Here is a 19,538-nt window from a genome sequence, read left to right on the forward strand (position 1 = left end):
ACCCATTATAGTAAAAAAAAAAAAAACATTTACCTACAAAAAAAATCATTTTTTCGATGCATTTTTTCCCAAAATTTTGGCATTCGAAACAATGCCTGTATACTGGAGAAACCAGCCAAGGCTCCACTACAACGCATGCATTTGATTAGCATGCCTTTGATTACCATACGCTTCTAACGCATCGGTATGGATTTGGTAGGACGACTGGAGCCGGCATGTAGAGGGTGTCAGAATCCGAGTCCTCGGATTTGTGACTCATCTGTTTGCTTCTTGTGGATTTCTTCATGGAGTTCGCGGGTTTCTTCTTCCTGGATGAGCGTGCCCTATAAAAGGTAAGCTCTAGAGTCTTCTGAATCCAGTCTGCTGGGCTTCGGAGAGCGTGCAGGTCTGCGACTCGCGGTCGCAGTGACGCCGGGGCTCGGGTACGTTCAATCGTTCCAGGAAGAGTCCAGGACGGAACCGGAATAATGAGACAGGGCAACTGGGTTCCGAATTGAGCACTAGAATGGAATAGGAAAGGGGGAACCAGTAAGGATGGAAGATGGATACCAGGATTTGCGAAGGGAAGGGAATAGCCGATTCATGACAGCATGCCTCCTCCTAAACTCCAGTCCACCTGGCTTGCCTGGATGAGCCCGATGAAAACGTTGCAATAGGTGTGGTGCATTCATATTGGAGACTGGCTCTGAAGTGTGTTCACTAGGTGGGAAGTCCTTCCATTCCACCAAATATTGGAGACAACCTCTTCTGTATCTGGAATCACAGATCCGGGACACTTCGAACTCGGTTTGATTGTCAACAAGGAGTGGAGGAGGTTGAAGACTTGACTTGGTTGACTGGTGGAAGGGTTTTAGCAGTGATGTATGAAAAACAGGGTGGATTTTCTTCCAAGGGGTGGGTAATTGGAGTCGGAAGCCGACTGGGTTGATAAACTCTATGGGCCTGATCACGACCTCGGCGGTAACGCTAACGCTAATAGCGCAGGGTCTATTAGCGCGACCGCCATAGCCCCCGGCGCTAATAGCGCGGGATCATGAGTTGGGCGGAATTGGAAGTCCCCATTCCCCATTGAGCCCATTCGGGAATGCCCCATTCCCCATTGGGCTCAATGGGGAAAATTTGCGCTGTTACCGCCAGCGGATTTCCCGCCGGCGGTAATAGCGCAAATTTTCGGCGGATTTCCCCCCAGCCAAGAGCTGGGGCGAAATCCACCAAAGCCCTCATTCGGCGGACCCTTAAATCCGGAGGTAATAGCACTACCGCCGGATTTAAGGGTTACCCGTGAGGTCGTGATCAGGCCCTATTACTGTGAAGGGTCCGTAGAAGCGAGGAGCCAACTTGGTGGGTCTTAGGTGTCTGGGTAAATAACGCGATGAGAGCCAAACTTTATCTCCGACAGTGTAAGAAGGCCATGGACGCCTTTTGGTATCCACAAACCTCTTTATGTCCATCCTGGCCTTTTCTAGATGTTCCTTAACTTGCTTGTGAATGGAGATTAGTTGAGCAATCCAAGGGTCTACTGAAGGAGTCAATGTGGGTGGTGGCAGGAGTGTGGTTAACACTGAAGGGTGAAACCCATGGTTACACAAAAATGGACTGATCCTTGTCGTGGAATGATCGGAATTGTTGTAAGCAAATTCCGCTACAGGAATGAGGAGCGACCAGTCATCTTGTACCTTAGATGCAAAACAATGTAGATACTGTTGCAGGGTGTGGTTTACTCTCTCAGTAATCCCATTTGTTTGTGGGCGGTAACCTGATGACAATGCCCGTTGAATACCCAATTGCCTACAAAGATGCTTCCAGGACCTGGAAACATATTGTGGTCCACGATCAGAGATGATTTTGGAGGGTAGCCCATGCAACCGAAATATGTGAGTGACAAAGATCCCTGCCATCTTGGGCGCTGAAGGGAGTTTGGTTAAAGGGGTAAAATGGGCCATGTGGGAGAAGAGGTCTATGGTGACCATTATGGTGGTAAATCCTCTGGAGACAGGAAGGTCCATGATAACGTCTGTGGCAATGTTTTCCCAGGGTCGAGATGGTAATTCTGGTTGCTGAAGCAAACCTACTGGTCTCCTGTTGTCGATTTTATTCTGGTTGCAGATTGAACATGCTTACGTCAGAGCGCATCTGAGGCCACAAGAAGTTTCTTCTGATTGTCTGATAAGTGGCTGTTATACCACGATGCCCGGAATGAAACGTGTCATGGCAGAGACTCATGATCTTGGATTGAATTTTCGGGGTAGGAACAACTAAACATTTGTCCTTAAAGAGGTATCCATCCGTCATTGAGAGAGCCCAGGGATTATCTGTAAAATACTCCTTCCAAATGTCTGATGTGGCAGTCTCTTCACGTTTCATTTCTAAAAGTAGGTTAGCCTGAGCTATGAACACTTTTATCGGGAAACATCTTGGGAAGGAGCGGTACATCCTCTTTTATGTAATCTGATCTTCGGGAGCGAGCATCTGCTATTACATTGGTTGGACCAGGAATGGGTTGAATGCTGAATTGTTATTGGGCAAAAAAAGTAGGCCCATCGTGCCTGGCGACTGTTTCGGCATTCCATGGCCTGTAAAACCTGGAGATTCCGATGGTCGGTCCTTACCACGACCGATGTCTTGCGCCCAGAAGGAGGTGATGCCAATCTGTGAAGGCTTGTCTGATGGCGAGTAGTTCTTTTCCCAGGACTAAGTAATCGCTAGGCTGTAATGTTCGCGATAAATAAGCAATTGGGTATTCCAGTCCGTCTCCGGTAGCTTGCTTAAGGACTGCCCCGATAGCATGCTCTGAAGCATCAGTTTCTACCAGGAAGGGTTTGGTAGTGTCTGGTTGAGCCAGGATGGGTTTGCTAGTAAACAGATGTTTGAGTTTCTGAAAGGCCGTTTCTTGGCTGGCTTTCCATTGGAAGAGAGTATCTTTCCTTAGCAGACGGACGATGGGATGAACAATAGCTGAAAACGAAGGAATGAATTTCCTGTAGAAATTAGCAAGTCCTAGGAACGACTGCACCTGTTTCACTGTGGTTGGGGCCAGCCAAGAAAGGATTGCTTCCACTTTAGATGGATCCATGGATACTCCTTGGGGACTCTAAACAAACCCTAAGTATTTAACTGTGGACACATGGAAAATACACTTCTCGGGTTTGGCCAACAGATAGTGTTGGTGCAATCTTTGTAGAACCATAGAGACGTGTTTCTGATGCAAGGCCAAGTCTTGAGAATAAATCAAGATATCATCTAGGTAGACGATGACGAAAAGAAACAACATGTCAGAAAAGACCAGGTCCATGAAGCGCTGGAACACGGCACGAGCATTTGCTAGGCCGAATGGCATCACCAGATATTCATAGTGACCGAAGGGGGTCTGAAAGCCGTCTTCCATTCGTCACCTTCCTTTATGCGAATCGGATGGTAAGCCCCTCTTAAATCCAGCTTTGTGAAGATCACGGCTCTATGTAGGGCCTCAAGGATGTCCGAAATGAGAGGCAAGGGGTATCTGTCTTTCAAGGTACATTTATTCAAACCCCGGTAGTGCAGGCATGGACGGAGTTCCTTAGTATCCTTCTTAGGTACAAAAAATAGAGATGCTCCGGCTGGGGACTTGGATGGACGAATGGTTCCATTGGAAAGGTTGGTCTCTAGATACTCTCGCAAGGCAACTTTCTCGGGTTCTGATAGAATAAACATCCTTCCAAATGGAATAACTCCATTCTCTTTTGTGTCAATTGCACAATCTTCAGGACGATGAAGAGGGAGTGATTGAACAATAGCAGAAGAAAATACATCTGAAAATTGATGGTACACCTCGGGTACCTGGGTAATGGCAGAGACTGTGAGGTGTTGTGATTGAGGAAGCTTCACTCCGGCGGACTGTTTGGGTTCCCCAGATAGACAATGAGTGAGACAGAATTCGGAACCCAGGAACAAGGATCCAGCTGCCCAGTTGATATATGGGTTATGTTTCCGCAACCATGGCATGCCAAGCACTATGGGATAGTGAGCTGCTCTGATTATGTCAAAACGCAATATTTCTTGGTGAATGTGAATAGAGAGCATAAGCTCAGACGTTTGTTGGGTTATGGGACCGGAGGATAAAGGCCTTTCATCGAATCCTTCCACTGCCTGGAAGACCTACTTAGCCTCTCGGGGAATATGATGTCTCTGTGCCCATTCGTCATCCAAAAAAAGACGCATGGCACCGTAATCCACCAGGGCTAGTATAGAATGTATTTCTTTGTTGTGTGTTGAAAGGTTCACCTGGAGTAGCATTAAGGAATTGCTTAAAGGACAGTCTTGTAAAGGTGAAATGTCAGAGCAAGATTCCTTTTCCTGAAACTGGGCTCCGTTCAGGATCGGGAGCTGGCGTTTCCCGAGCGACGAGGAGGGGCAATTACGCACTAAGTGTTTATCCGATGCACAGTACATGCAAAGGACCACTATTGATCCTTCGTGTTCTTTCCTGGGTAGAGATGGGGGCCTCTCAAGGACCCGAGCTGCATGTGTTCAGGTTCAGATTGACCTTGGAGTGAGGTTTCCTGTTCCCCTGGACTATAGTATTCAGGCAGAGGTTTGGGTGGCAAGCTCTGTGTCGTCTTCTTTTCTGCTTTTCTCTCTTCTATCCTGAAATCTATCTGTAAGGACAGATCTAAGAGGGCCTGGATAGGAGGCTGGGCGGGCTACTCTGGCTAATTCATTCTTGACTTCTTCACTTCATCTGCACCTGAACAAGGTAAAACAGGCTTCTGGGGTCCAGTTAGCGTCCTTAGCCAATTGTTTGAATCGGGTAACATATGTCAACATATCCTGATTTCCCTGCCGGAATTGTAACACTATTTCCTGGGCGGAATACACTTTTTCAGGGCGGTCGAACATGGTCTTGATGGCAGAAACAAATTAATTGTAATTATCAAGTACCGAATCCCCAGCGGAGACCAAAGGAGCAGCCCAGGCCAGTGCGCTGCCAGATAGATGAGAGATCATGAATTCCACCTTAGCTCTGGGGGTAGAGAAATAGTATGGTTTAAAGGTGAAATGAACCAAACAAGAGTCCAGGAAGGAGCGCAAGGTTTTTGGATTCCCATCATACTTGTCCACAATGCCTCCTACCGATGCACTTTCCTGATATGCTGAGTCCCTGGATAAGACGAGCTGTTATAGGACCGCATTTTCAGCCTTAAGATTCTGCACTTCAGTAGTGAGTTCCTGCATGCCGCTCATTAGGTCTTGAATGGCCGCCTCCATGGCGGAATCAGTTGTAGTCTGTTAGCGTCTCAAACTGTCAGAATCCGAGTCCTCGGATTAGTGACTCACCTGTTTGCTTCTTGTGGGTTTCTTCTTTGAGTTTGCGGGTTTCTTTTTCCTGGATGAGCGTGCCTTATAAAGGTAAGCTCTAGAGTCTTCTGAATCCAGTCTGCTGGGCTTCGGAGAGCGCACAGGTCCGCGACTCCTGGTCGCGGTGACCCCGGGGCTCGGGTACGTTCAATCGTTCCAGGAAGAGTCCAGGACGGAACCGGGATAAGGAGACAGGGCAACTGGGTTCCGAATTGAGCACTAGAATGGAATAGGAAAGGGGGGAACCAGTAAGGATGGAAGATGGATACCAGGATTTGCGAAGGGAAGGGGGCTAGGCACTAGAACACAACTTGCCGGGCGAGACGCCGGCAATCAGAGCGTTGAGACGCGCGGGGCGTGTCTGTTTTCAAGGGAGCATGAGATCCGCACAGACGACTAGACCGCACTGAAACATAGCGTCGGCCATGTTGAAGGTGAATGGAGTAATATCTATTGACTGAGGGACAAGGCAGACCAGAAGGGTCGATATCGCCGATTCATGACAGAGGGTACAAATACCTGTTGGTTATCGTGGATTATGCAACCCGGTATCCCGAGGCATTTCCACTAAAAGGAACAAGACAGATATGCAATCAGCTAATACCCTTCTTTTCATAGGTAGGGCTACCTACCGAGATCCTTACTGATCAAGGAACAAACTTTACATCTACCATCATGCGCCAGGTCTGTGAACGGTTACAGATAAAACAACTATGTACCTCAGTCTATCATCCCCAGACAGATGGACTGGTGGAACGGTATAACAAGACTATTAAAACATTTTTAAGGAGGGTGGCGGGACCAGAAGGAAAGGACTGGGACAGAGTGTTACCCCTAATCCATACGGTACTGAGAGATACGCCTCAATCCTCAACTGTGTTCTCCCCTATGAACTACTATTTGGGAGACAACCCAGAACGGTTTTGGATTTAGTAAAGGAAGACTGGGAAAACAACCACAAAACCTCTCTGACTGAGTACACAGAAGAACTAAACAAACACCTAACAACCCTGCGAATGATGGCAGAAGCAAATTTAGGGAAAGCCCAAACCAACCAAGAAAGAGCATATAATAAGGGAAGCCGCTTGAGGAATTTTCAACCAGGGCAACGGGCACTGGTTCTGTTACCCACTAGCACCAACAAACTACTAGCCAGATGGAAGGGACCCTACGTAGTGAAGGACATCCTGGGACCAGTCAACTATCGGATTCACCAGCCCGATCAAACACATTCTACCAAGTGTTCTTGAACATTTACAACTGTGAACATTCACAACTCAGTTGAGTGAATAAGGTGTTGTTTAACCTCACAATACCGGCTCCTGTCGTGATTCCCACATGCACACAACACTGATTTCATGTTTCCTCAGCGTAGGAATTGAATACTAGAGAAACTTTGTAAGCTTTCTAAATGTTCCAAGGAGGTTGACATCTGGTGGATTTGTAACATTGTATTCGCGGAGATGGAATTGTGAATAATCACAGGTATTCGTCCCTGCTCCCCACAGAGCCTCCCTAATTGAGGCTAGGGAGGTCAGCCAGCTCTGCAAGACCCCCTCTAGGGGGGATTGAGCAAGTGGGACCTCAATGGTAGAGCCTCCCCCTTAGGGGACAAGGACTCCCAACCCTGTAAGGAATTCCCTAAACCCTCCTCCATGGTGGCATATACGGGACTATCAGATATAAATAACATTGCAATGGCCAATAACTCGGCTGAAGGTAAGACTGAAATAACCCGTTATGCACAAGAAGAATGGTATGTCTCTTTAAGAGGAGGGACACAAATAATGCAGACGAAGAGGCAGGGAGGGGAAGAGCATGCTGAGTCAATGCTAAGTGCGAGCGGAGGGAGAAGAGCGTAAGCAGGGAAAGCCGCCTTACAAGGCTACGGCGGGAGCTGAGAGAGCCGCAGAGCCTGCGACTTTCAAAGGAGTCCTAAACAGCATAGTGAAGCACAAGCGGTCCTGCGTTCCAAGGAAGCGGGAACCGGACAAGAAACAAAACAGTACACATGTGGTGGCATGACCACAACAAATCCATGGTGGGGGACCACCAGTCTAAGATGCTGAAACCACCCAGTACGGGAGTCTGAGAGGCACCCTGCGACCTGCAGTCATATGTGGTCACCATGAGAAAGCAGATTGAGTATAAGATACTGCCAAGGAGGTGAAACACGAGAGACCGAGACCAAGAAGAGAATCCAAGCGTAGGCCAAACCCGAAAGCATTAACTCCATAGACAAAGGTGACAGGAAGAAAGGGGATACCGGGAGGCCGCCGGGCCAGCATTATCAAACAAGATAACAACCAGAGCCTTTAAAGCAGAACTGCATTAACGTAATCAGGAGGCTAACAAATAAGGCCCAAAGAGAAGTTATTGAGGAGTTGGCACAAAGAGAAACTCATCCCATTGAAATATACAGATAGACGCTTTAAAGTGGAAAGAGGACAGACTGGCCCCAAGAGTTACGAATAAGCCTGAGAAAGCAAGTGTTCAGAAGGGGATATAACCCCAGGAAAAGGAGGAGGTAACGACATTAAGGAGAAGTCTAGACTCACTAGAATAAAAATTATATTTACAACTGAATCAAAGAGTAATAAGGAATGGTACGAAGTCATGTGGAATACTTATGCCAAAAAGGGAGACCAAGCTTAAAAACATTGTACAGGATCTACAAGATCTAGTCAAAAGGTTGTAAAGAGAACATTTGAAAATATCTCCACGAAGAGAACTATTGTGTGAATAAGACACTGGGCCTCATTATAAGCTTGCTGGTCCGGTAACAACAGTACTGGTAAACTTGCCGGTACCATTGTTATCTGACACTCAAACTACGAGTTCTGCTCGCAGGTGCCTTCCCGCCCACCAGGTCTGACCTTGCGGGCGTTCCAGCACCCACGAGCAGAGCATGTTGGATGCACCGGCACCATTCACAAATGGTGCTGGTGCATCCGACCTCCCCATTCCCATTGAGCCTATGAGGGTCAAATGGGAATCGGGAGCATTTTATACTGGCGCCCGCAAACGGGCAATTACCAGGTCTGGCAGGGCCATATTGACCCAGTAATTGCCCATTTGCGGCCACCGGAAAAAAAAATGATACCGGCACTGCTACCGCCGGTCTCATAATGAGGCCCATTGACCTACCAGAATATTAGAACAAGGGTGATGTTCATTTAATTTAAATTAAGTTAGTTAACATAGTGGTAGGGTCAGGTAGGAGTAGTTTGGACGGAGGTCACTTATCAGTTCGGACTTCCTGACAACTAACGAGCACCCCATGTCATTTATACAGGCAGGGAATTAGACATTATTATTATTATTATTTGAATAAACCTGATTCACAATGTCTTCCAAGTGCCCGCCTCCTTCGTCCGATTCACCGCAGAAAGGTCAGACAATATACAATTAATTTGTAACTTTGTCTCACAAGCGGCTACACCCACAGTCGGAAATCCCTGAACATACAGTTTCCTAACAAGCGCGGATGCCTGGTGCTCATAGAGCACCTTAGCGGGGCACTGAAGCGCTTCTGATCTCGACCGGTTGAATTGTAACAATGTCAGGACAAATGTTACAATCAGCGAGGGTAGGAAATGGTCTCTTGATAAAATGACATATTCCCCCACCCCCATCCCAGGATTTTGGGTCTGCCTAAAAAGGGATTTCAGCTCCTGCAGTTGGGTAGTGTCCCCCTAGAAAGGAGCAATTTGTCCGTCCCCAGCCATGCAACACAAAGCAAAAGGTGGTGACCAGGGGGTAGTTTCCATACCGCTTGGGGGAATCAGCCACCGAAAAGGGAGACATCCAGCCCCCCCCTCCCCAAGTCATCCCCTAGGTGTGAGGAGCTAAGTAGTGGACCATGTCACAGTAGGCCGAGTGGTCTTTTTAACTCCTCTTTGATAAATATCTTTGCATATCGAGCTTCTGGTGCCGGAACTATCAGTGCCAACAGCTCTGGTGGGTTAGATCATATCCTCTGCAACCACCTCCTCTAAACTGAGGAGAGGAACCATTGCTAATATAGAGTTGGCTGGATGGAGCAATTAGTTGGTGACATCAGGGAATCAGAAACAAAGAATTCAGCAGAGAATCACACAGAGCATTCGATGGTGGTGATTATCTAAGCAAACCATAACCTCTGTGTAGGTGGATATTCTAGAAAAAGGAATGGGTTTTGTAACAACATATGCATAACCCCTATACATTTAGGGGCACATTCCAGTCATTTATGTTTAAGATACATCTAAAAGATTTTGTTTTACATTACCCCATATCAATCCACCAAGATTACGGCCCTCATTACAACCCCAGCATTAACCATGGCGCTATTAGCGCCATGGTTAACGCTGGTAACTTACCGATTCCGCCATGGTGAAATGGGGAATTACCACCCCATTCTAAGGATGGCAAGGCGGTAATTCCCCATTTACCTTTGGCCCTTCCCCATTCCCATTTTTGCCCCAAAGGGCTCAATGGGAAAGGGGAAGGTGGTAATTACGGTACCGCAAATTGCGGTACCATAATTACCTTCAAGGTCCCTTTGCGGGTCCCTACCTTAACGGCTGGTCCAGACCAGCCGTTAAGGTCGGAAGCCGCAAAGGGACCTCGTAGTAAGGCGTTAAGGGGTTAACAGCGCCGCAACCTTTTACGGCGCCGTTAACCCCTTAACGCCTGGGTCGTAATGACCCCCTACATGTTTCAAAATACAATCTACATTTGATGCCCCTTACTGCATTTTTTCATCAGAGTCTCGCCAGGATTGGGCTCCATTGGGGATTTCACCCCCAAAATGCCTGTAAGCTGCTTGCCCAATTAGCCCCCTCCACACCGCCTCAGTTCTATCCCACCCAGTTCGCATCAACCACCCACATCATCTTCAAACCCATTGTAGGCCCCTTCACACTGCCCCAGTCCTTTCTCACACCAGCCTGTTCCCGGGCCCTGTGACTTCTTGCTTCCAAGCTGCTGTGTGTACGTAGTATTCAGTCTTGTAGGCAGCATTTCCTGGGAATTCTTTTTAAAGGTTGCCCAGGAAACCCAGCCTAAAGACAGGATACCGTTTCAACTTGACAACACAAAAAAGCAGGCCTTAGTTGGCTTGCCAAATAATATAGAATTAGTCATCATACTCCAGAGTAATTGGATGTCATTTTCCTGGTGCAAAACACAGGCACCCACACATACACGCACAGACACACACACACACACACACACACAGACACGCACACACACACAGTTATGAACCTATCACAAGAGATACCCAACAACACTGTCATGAATAGCAACTAGCGTTGCAGAAGAGATGAAAAGTGGGCGGTTGTCTGAATAAGATGCACACTATTTGGTACAAAAAAATAATCGGATGGCTATCTTTTATAATTTCTCTTATCGTCATAAAAATGTACACGATCCTCCAGGTCGCCCAATTATCGGGACTGAACTCGGTCATAGAACCTCTTTTGAAATGTGCATATTTCTATTTGAGCCAACACATAAAAAATGAGATCTTATTCATTACTCATATAAAACAATATTGAGACCATGATAAATTAAAAAACAATGTACTTATCAGTTTAAATGTGGATAATCTACTTACTTTTCATGAAGTTGAATATGAAGTAGTACATTCATTCATCACATGGTGCACTGAGATGATTTTTGAATGAGGATATCTTTGTGTTCAATAAACAATTGTGCCATTAAATAGAATGGAATTCAATGAGCTCTAGTATGCCACCCAACACCACCAACTTATAAGTTGAACATTTGGTAGAGCAGTAAATGTGCACAGTAGATACATTTGTTTGCATCATTTGATACTCCGGCATTGATAGATTGATGATTTGCTAGTGGTTTGGAAAGTTCCACTCTGAACAACAACTTATTTCCCAGTCTGGTTCAACACGTTGCACACACATTATAATGTATTCAGATGCTGGTGGATTGAGGGTACATCCCCTATACTAAGCCAACTGCAAGTAATTCATTGTTGAGATTCAACAATTTCCACCCCAGACCACTTTCCTCAGCTACATAGGATGAATACTTCCCCCATATTTTGACCAAGAAGAGGCGGTTAGTCTCACCAAACAAATTGTCAGTCAAGGGTTATCCACCCAAATTAGTAAAAAGATCTTGTAAGAGAGCCAAGAATAACAGAGAAGCCTTACCAGGAGGCTCTGTAAAGAATGATCACAAGGACCATCTGGAGTGTTTAAACATATTCACTCATTTGTCAAATAAAATCCCCAAAAATAATTTCAAGACTGTCATCTTTTAGAGTGGGCCCTTCAAAATTGCATAATTCTGTAATCACATTTAAAAGGAGTGCCAACATTAAGAGTGAAATGAGTAAAGATTTTGAAAACAAAATTTCAGGCTACCCTGATTCAGTGTTGGGATTTGCTACTTATTTCAAGGCATTGCCCATGTGGCAGAGTTGCTCTATTTGTAAATTTACCAAGTGCAGCAAAGAAGTAGACTTCTGCCCAAACCAAGTATTGATCCAAGACAAGTTCACTAATTGCAAGAACAGCAAAAGGGTTTATAATATTCCATGTCCTTGTAATGAAAAATACTTTGGTATGACCATATGCAGTATTGCAACACATTTATAGGAACAATGCAGGACAAAGAATTTTCTGGCTCCACTAGTCAATCATTATTTGGGACAAGGGCGTACAAAGAACGACATGAGTTGGAATATTCTAAGCACATTACATTCAAGTGATCAGACTGACACCAAATTACTACGCCTGGAACAGGGTTTTATATTAAACTGGTAGCTACATAACAGGCTAGAATGAAGAGGTATCCTTTTTCTGACATAAATGTCCAGTGTAGAACCTCAAGATCTACAAATTTGTTTCAATATATGAACAGTTATAGCTTTGAGACCACCGATATGAGAATGCATTACTTACCGTAAAAGCATTTCTGATGGTTGTATCTGCTTAGATTCACATGCTGTGCATAGGTCCGACATCCAGTGGTCACTGCAGAGTATTGCATTTTGTTTTTCGTAGTCGAAAAGGGGACGTCGACAAGGCGTGTCTGAAACACTATCCCTACAGTGACGTGCGTTGTACCCACAATCCCTCACGCGTCGAGGTCCCTCTGTTTGTATTTTTCTGCCCTGAGGGAGCCTTCTAGACGTGAGTGAGTACAGAAAAGAGAGAGATATATAAAGGAAGTCTATGTTCCTTCCATCCGAGCGGGGAGGAAGGGCGGGCGCATGTGAATCTAAGCAGATACAACCATCAGAAATGCTTTTACGGTAAGTAATGCATTCTCTTCTGATGTTTGTTAATCTTCTTAGAATCACATGCTGTGCATAGACTAGCGAGCAGTACCCGGAGTTGGCGGTGGGTTATGAGAAGGAACAGTAGAGAAAAGGTGTCGTAATACTGCCTGTCCCACCTGGGAGTCAGATCTAGAGTGTGTATCTAGACAGTAGTGTTTTGTAAAGGTGTGCACAGAACTCCAGGTAGCCGCTTTGCAGATGGACTCAAGGGGAACATTTGCAACGAATGCTATGGATGCCCCCGTGCCTCGAGTAGAGTGTGCTCTTGGCTTAAAGGGCAGTTCTCTCTTAGCAAGAGTATAGCAGAGAGTGATGCATTGAACAATCCATCTAGAAATAGTGGATTTTGAAACTGCATCTCCTTCTCTTCCTGCTGCCACCGAGACGAAGAACTGATTAGTCTTCCTCAGTGGTCTGGTTCTTTCCATGTAGAACATGACCGCTCTGCGTACATCTAGTGTGTGCAGAGTCCTTTCTCCCAAATTGGAAGGATTTTGAAAGAACGTTGGTAGTTCTATAGATTGGTTTACGTGGAATTTAGAAATAAATTTCGGAGCAAACCTAGGGTGAGTGCGTAGAACCACTTTATCTTTGTGAACTGTAACGAAGGGGTCTAGAATAGAAAGAGCCTGAAGTTCACTTACTCTCCTGATGGAGGTGATAGCTATTAAAAAAGCAGTCTTAAGCGTGAGGTGTTTAAGAGATGCTTTGTGCATGGGTTCGAATGGAGAGCCCATGAGTCTGGTAAGTACCACATTAAGGTCCCATCCGGGAGCTGGGTCAGCTATCGGGGGGTGTATTCTCTTTACTCCCTCCATGAAGGCCTTTATAACAGCGATCCTCCACCACGACACTTTGAGTTGGGAAGTGGTGTATGCAGAAAGTGCAGCTAGGTGGACCTTAATGGAGTTAAACACTAGACCTGAATCCAATAGGTGGGTCAGGTATAGGACCACATGTGTGGGAGAGCAGTCAATAGGGTTGATGCTTTTACTCCTGCACCAGATGACAAATCTTTTCCACTTGCTAGAATAGCAGTGGCGAGTGTTCGGTTTTCGGGCTTCCCTGAGGATGTCCATGCATCTTTGCGGGAGTTGTAGATGTCCGAACTCTATGATCTCAGGAGCCAAGCTGCTAAGTTCATGTTCTGGGGGCATGGATGCAGAGTCCTGCCTTTGTCCTGAGACAGCATGTTGTACGGGCAGGGGAGTTTTACTGGGGGGGATAGAGACATCTCCATCAAGTGAGCGAACCATGGTTGTCGTGCCCACATTGGGGCCACTAGTATCATGGTCACTTGTTCCTGGTGCATCTTGTGCACCACTTTGTTGAGAAGGGGAGTCGGGGGAAAAGCGTAAACAAATTTCCCTGACCATTGCATCGACAGACCGTTCCCCTTGGATAGGTTCTGGGGGTACCTGGAGGCGTAACTTAGGCATTGTGAGTTTTCCAGGGTTGCGAACAGGTCTATTTCTGGGAATCCCCATTGTGTGAAGACGTCGAAGACGATGTCTTCGTGCAGGCGCCATTCGTACTCTTTGGGCAGGGGGAAATCTCTGCTGAGACTGTCTGCTAGCAGATTGAGTTCCCCGGGTACATGTAGGGATAGTAGGAACATGTCCTGTTTGAGAGCCCACTTCCATATATTCTGGGCCAGCTTGGACAGGCCTGGAGAGTGGGTGCCCCCTTGCTTGTTGATGTAGTACATGGCTGTGGTGCTGTCTGTAAGGACCATTACTGTTTTGCCTTGTAGGTGTTCCTGGAAGGCTCTTAGCGCCTTGAACACAGCTAGTAGCTCCAGTAGATTTATGTGTTTGGATGCTACGTTCGGAGTCCACACTCCGTGAGCAGTCTGATGGGATAGGTGCGCCCCCCATCCTGTGAGGGATGCGTCTGTGGTTAGAGTGGCTTCCGCCGCGGGTGTGGCAAAGGGTTTCCCTTTTTCCATGTTTTCCTTTGTCCACCACCGTAGCGAGAGAACTAAGGCCTGCGAGACCACAACTAGATCCTCCCATAGTCCGCTGGCCTGACACCACTGGCTGTTGAGCTACTCTTGCATTGGGCGCATGCGCAGGCGCGCGAGGTACCAAATAAATACACAACGCCATCATTCCTAGCAAGCGCATTGCTTTGCGTACCGTCACCTCTCGACCGGTTACATATTGAGGGATCTGAAACAGCATGTTTTGGACCCTCTCTCTGGAGGGGAAGACGAGGCCGTCCTTTGTTTGAATTAGAGCCCCTAGGAATTGCTTGATTTGACTGGGGTCTAAACTGGACTTCTTTTCGTTGATGGAGAAGCCCAACTGGAACAAAAGGTCTACTGTCTTTTGGGTATTGGAGAAGCATGTTTCGTAAGAATCCCCTGTTATGAGCCAGTCGTCGAGGTAAGGGTAAACTGGGATGGACAACCTGCGCAGGTGAGCCGCTGCCACTGCCAGCACCTTCGTGAATACCCTTGGTGCTGATGCTATGCCGAAGGGTAGCACTTTGAACTGGTAGTGTTTGCCCTCTATCATGAACCTGAGGTATTTTCTGTGCGCTGGCAACATTAAAATATGAAAGTATGCATCTTTCATGTCCAATGTTGTCATGTAATCTCCCTGAGAAAGCAGTGGGATTACTTCCTGTAAGGTTACCATACGAAACTTTTGGGGTTTGATAAACTTGTTCGCTGGGCGCAGATCTAATACAGGGCGCATGGTTAGATCCTTTTTGGGTACAAGGAAGTACACTGAATAAATACCTTCCGTTACCTGAGATAGAGGCACGACCTCTATGGCTCCTTTTTCCAGCAGTTGTAGTACTTCTTGGAGAAGGATGGCAAGATGTTCCGGTGTCATGCGACGTCCCCTCGGGGGTCTGTAGGATGGGGAACTGTTGAATTCGATACAGTATCCGTGGGCTACGGTGGAAAGTACCCAACGGTCTGAAGTTATCTCCTCCCATGCAGGAAGAAAGGATGTTATCCGGCCCCCGACCGGTGTTGCATGGGAGGGGACGCGAATCTTCGCGTCACTTGGAGTTGTTGGGGGCTTGGGAGCCTCTGGGGGTGGATCCCCGACCCCTCCCTTTGCCCCGGCGTTGGCCTCTTTGGCTGTACTGCCCACTATTGGTTTGGTAATTGGTGGCAGGGTATTGCTGATGTTGATTTTGTTGTTGGTGTTGGCGTTGGCCACGAAAAAAGCGTTTGTTGCCATAGCCGCGCCTGGTAGTGGGCTTAGAGATTTGGTCAAGAGTCTTGATAGTGTCGAACTCTTTTTTAGCCATCTCTAGGGCTTCATCTACCGCTTTTCCGAAGAGGTTAGCGTCCTCGACAGGTTTATTTATCAAAGACGCCTGTGTCTCTGGTTTAAAGCCTGAGTTGCGCAGCCATACATGGCGCTTTAGGAGTATTCCTTGTACCAAGGAACGTCCTGCTGTTTCTGCCGCGTCCAGAGAGTTTTTAACAATGCTCTGGTTCACTTGGGTTCCTTCGCCAATAGTTGACAGTAGGCGCGTACGTAAAGGCTCCGGTGCTTCCTCGGCGTCTTTTCGCAGTTTGGCCCACTGCGCGTCTGCGTAGCTTGCAAGCAAGGAATTGTTGTTGGCAATTCTTGCTGAGAAGGCAGCCGAGGAAGTAACTCTTTTTGCAAGGGCATATAGCCTCTTGCCCTCCTTGTCAGGGGGTGCCTCACTGGTGGAAAGTGGTACCCCTGCCCTCTTTCTAGTATTAGATACCACTAGGGAATCCGGAATGGAATGTCCCCTAATGTAGAGGGGGTCTGAGGGTGAAGGAGTGAAAAGTTTTTCAATCCGTGGATTGACCCCTCTGATCATTGCGGGAGTGGACAGCGAAGGTATGATCCTTCTCTTCACTGAAGCGAGGAGTGGAATGGTCTGGCTGACCGGGGGTTTTTCTTTAATCACTCTTTCTACAAAGTCCAATTCTGGAGAGAGTTCCCCGGTGTCGAGTTCGAAATGCGCTGCTGCTTTGCGCAACAGTGCATTGAACGTGGGCTGATCGTCAATTGGAGACGTGTTCCTAACTGGAGAATTGTCCGGAGGAGTTAGGTTTAGGACATCAGTGTCGGAATACACTGATGGTGATTGCCAGGGGTGTGAAGGTCCCTCTTCTGGGTTAACCCCGAAGCCTTCTTCTATAATGTCTGTTCTGTCTTCCAGACATTCCTCCTGGTTCTGTTCTTCATTGTCCATGAAATCATCTTCTTCCTCGAAGTATTGTTCCTCCCCAGTGAGGTCATATACATCTTGGAAGTCTGAGGCTGTGTCCTGCTGGGGATCGACTAGCCTCGGATTTTTGGCCCTGGGGTCCTCCTGAGGCCCTTCTCTGGTCCTCTTGTGAGTTTGAGAGGCCTGGGTGCTCATGAACCTTTCCATCCTCTCCATACAGAGGTGGAGTCTTTCCATTGTTTCATGGGGTACCCCAGAGCGGTCTGGCGGGGGAAACATAGGGTTATCTAACTCGAAATGGCTCGACCTCTCCCAAAGCGTCGAGGAAAGTGTCCCGTCGCCCTCCGAAAAACCTTCAGGTGTGTCGGGAGACTCCCTGACTGAAGGGGGTAGTCCCTGCTTCCCTTCGGGCTTTTTCGGCGTATCCTTTAACTTATGCGTAACGCTCGACGTAATCTTCGGCGTACGCTTTTGGGCGTCGGCTACAGCGATCCTTGCTAAGCTATCGGCGACTCGCTTGTCGGTGACTCGTTTGTCGGCGGAAGCTTGAGTTTTCGACGCTATGGGTATCGAACGCTCTACGGCGGTCTGCGCTTTCTGTTGATGCGCACCGGCCGATGGTTTGGTGGCAGCGCCCTTGTTTGCCGAAAGCCCAGTCGCAGGTCGCGGCTGCGGTTGCGAGAGGGGCTTCGAACCCGAACGGTCCGAGGAGGCCGCCGGTGGAACCTGCGTCTCCTTGGGCGCCGAAGGTCTTTTCGACTTCGTCGAAGAAGAGCCGTGGGTTGTGTGTTTATGTGGATCTTTGTGTGCGTCTGTGTCGCCGGGGTGTTCATCCCCATAAGCAGGGCGTGAGCCGAGCCCGTCGGGGCCGGGGACAGACGACGAAGCGCGTAAGCGCTCCTTAGAGGGGGTTTCGACTTCCGTAGCGGAGGTCGTGTTATCGCGTTCCTCGTCACTGTCGGTGGTAGCAGCGGCGGGTGAACCTTCGGCCTTCGACATCGCGTAGGCCGCCCACCTTTTAACCCTTCGGTCTTTTAGAGTTTTAGGCTTAAGAAGCCGACAAGCTGCGCACCCTTCCGCCTTGTGATCGAGGGGCAAGCAGCGGTTACACCGTGAGTGCTTGTCCTTCAAAGTGAATTTGCCTTTACAAAGTGGGCAAAACCTAAACGGTGTCCTCCCCATAGCCGAGGCAATAAATCGCGATAAACACCCCAAGGGAAAGGAAGGGGAAAGGGAAAGGCATTCTCAGAAAAGACCCAGAGATGTCCCACGACCCCACTCTCCCTACTGTATATGGCCTGCGAGGCCAGGCCACGTGTTCGGCAGCGCCGAAGGATTTCTTCCGCTCGACCCTCCGTCGAAGATTCTTTTCGGCGGAGAACAGCTTACAACTGCGTCGAGGGAGGGATTATTAATATTAGAGAAAAAACGACCAAAGGTCGAGGAGTTGCAATGTCTCTCGAGGAGCTCCGCGTGAAGGCGACCAGAAGCTGGGCGGAAAAAAACAATCTGAGGGACCTCGACGCGTGAGGGATTGTGGGTACAACGCACGTCACTATAGGGATAGTGTTTCAGACACGCCTTGTCGACGTCCCCTTTTCGACTACGAAAAACAAAATGCAATACTCCGCAGTGACCACTGGATGTCGGACCTATGCACAGCATGTGATTCTAAGCAGATTAACAAACATCAGAAATGAAAGATATACTCTGAATTACAATCACAAAGTGGGGTAGGTTATTTATACTTGGCGTGTTGTTGATTGAAAGGATAACTATGTCTTTTCATGACTGAATAATATGATTACTAGATAAATATACGTGTTTCTTGGGGTCAAATCATGTTTGTTTGTAATTATTTGTATCGAATAGCTGTGTACATTCTAATATTACTAACAAAATGTGGTACACTGATATTTATCAGCATGACTTATCCCTATGAAGAGTTCACATCATTTCTACAGTTTTTCATATCATTAAATCAAACCTTAGGCTCAGTGGATTATTATCAAAAATCGCTGGTTACTTTTAGCATAGTCTTATTCATTTCCAAATTTCACCCACTAATATACTTGCTCCTTTTTTGAAGATATCCGATGTATTTTTCATGTAATGCACTCCACTCCACATATTTGTTTTGGACTGTAATATTAAAATGCCCCCTTTGTGATTTCTTTATTAGTGAATAATGCACTCACTCTCTGGTACACCACAAGTTGTGGATGCAAATACGGTGTAAATTGGAAAAGAAATCTGCAGCAAATTTGTTTTCTCCATTCATTAATTGAAGAATTATGCACGTAACGTGTGATTGGCTCTTTATATTTCCTGGACAGGTGTATCCTATACAATATAAATAGGAATAATTGTTCTCCCTAGATCTGTCACCTCAAATGAAAAGAGCAGGAGTGTTCACTTTTATGTTCCAGTTCTGAACTATTAGAAGGTTAAAGTGACTTAGCATAAATGAGCACACTTTTGTATCTTATTATATGCATCACTTAGTGGGGACATGGAAACCTATAGTTGTCCCTTTTATGTACCCCTAACAGGTCATGAGTTTAAGACACTGTTGCAGTACTTCTGCAGAAGGCTGCATAATTAACAGTGGAGCAAAACATGCAGGGTATATTGAAAAGATTTGATTCATTTGGAATCTTTGTTGTCAAGATAATATGATATACATTTGAGTTGTTTCTTGATTTTTAAGGATATATTTTGTACT

General features: G+C 46.9%; 1 protein-coding gene across 2 annotated transcripts in view; it reads right to left on the reverse strand.

Annotated features, from left to right (window-relative positions):
- The window catches only part of ZNF592 (zinc finger protein 592), an 887,418-nt gene that overhangs the window by 259,942 nt on the left and 607,938 nt on the right, over window positions 1–19,538 (reverse strand). The window lies entirely within an intron of this gene.

Source organism: Ambystoma mexicanum, chromosome 11, assembly GCF_040938575.1.
Source record: "Ambystoma mexicanum isolate Mex_15411 chromosome 11, UKY_AmexF1_1, whole genome shotgun sequence".
Classification (NCBI taxonomy): domain Eukaryota; kingdom Metazoa; phylum Chordata; class Amphibia; order Caudata; family Ambystomatidae; genus Ambystoma; species Ambystoma mexicanum.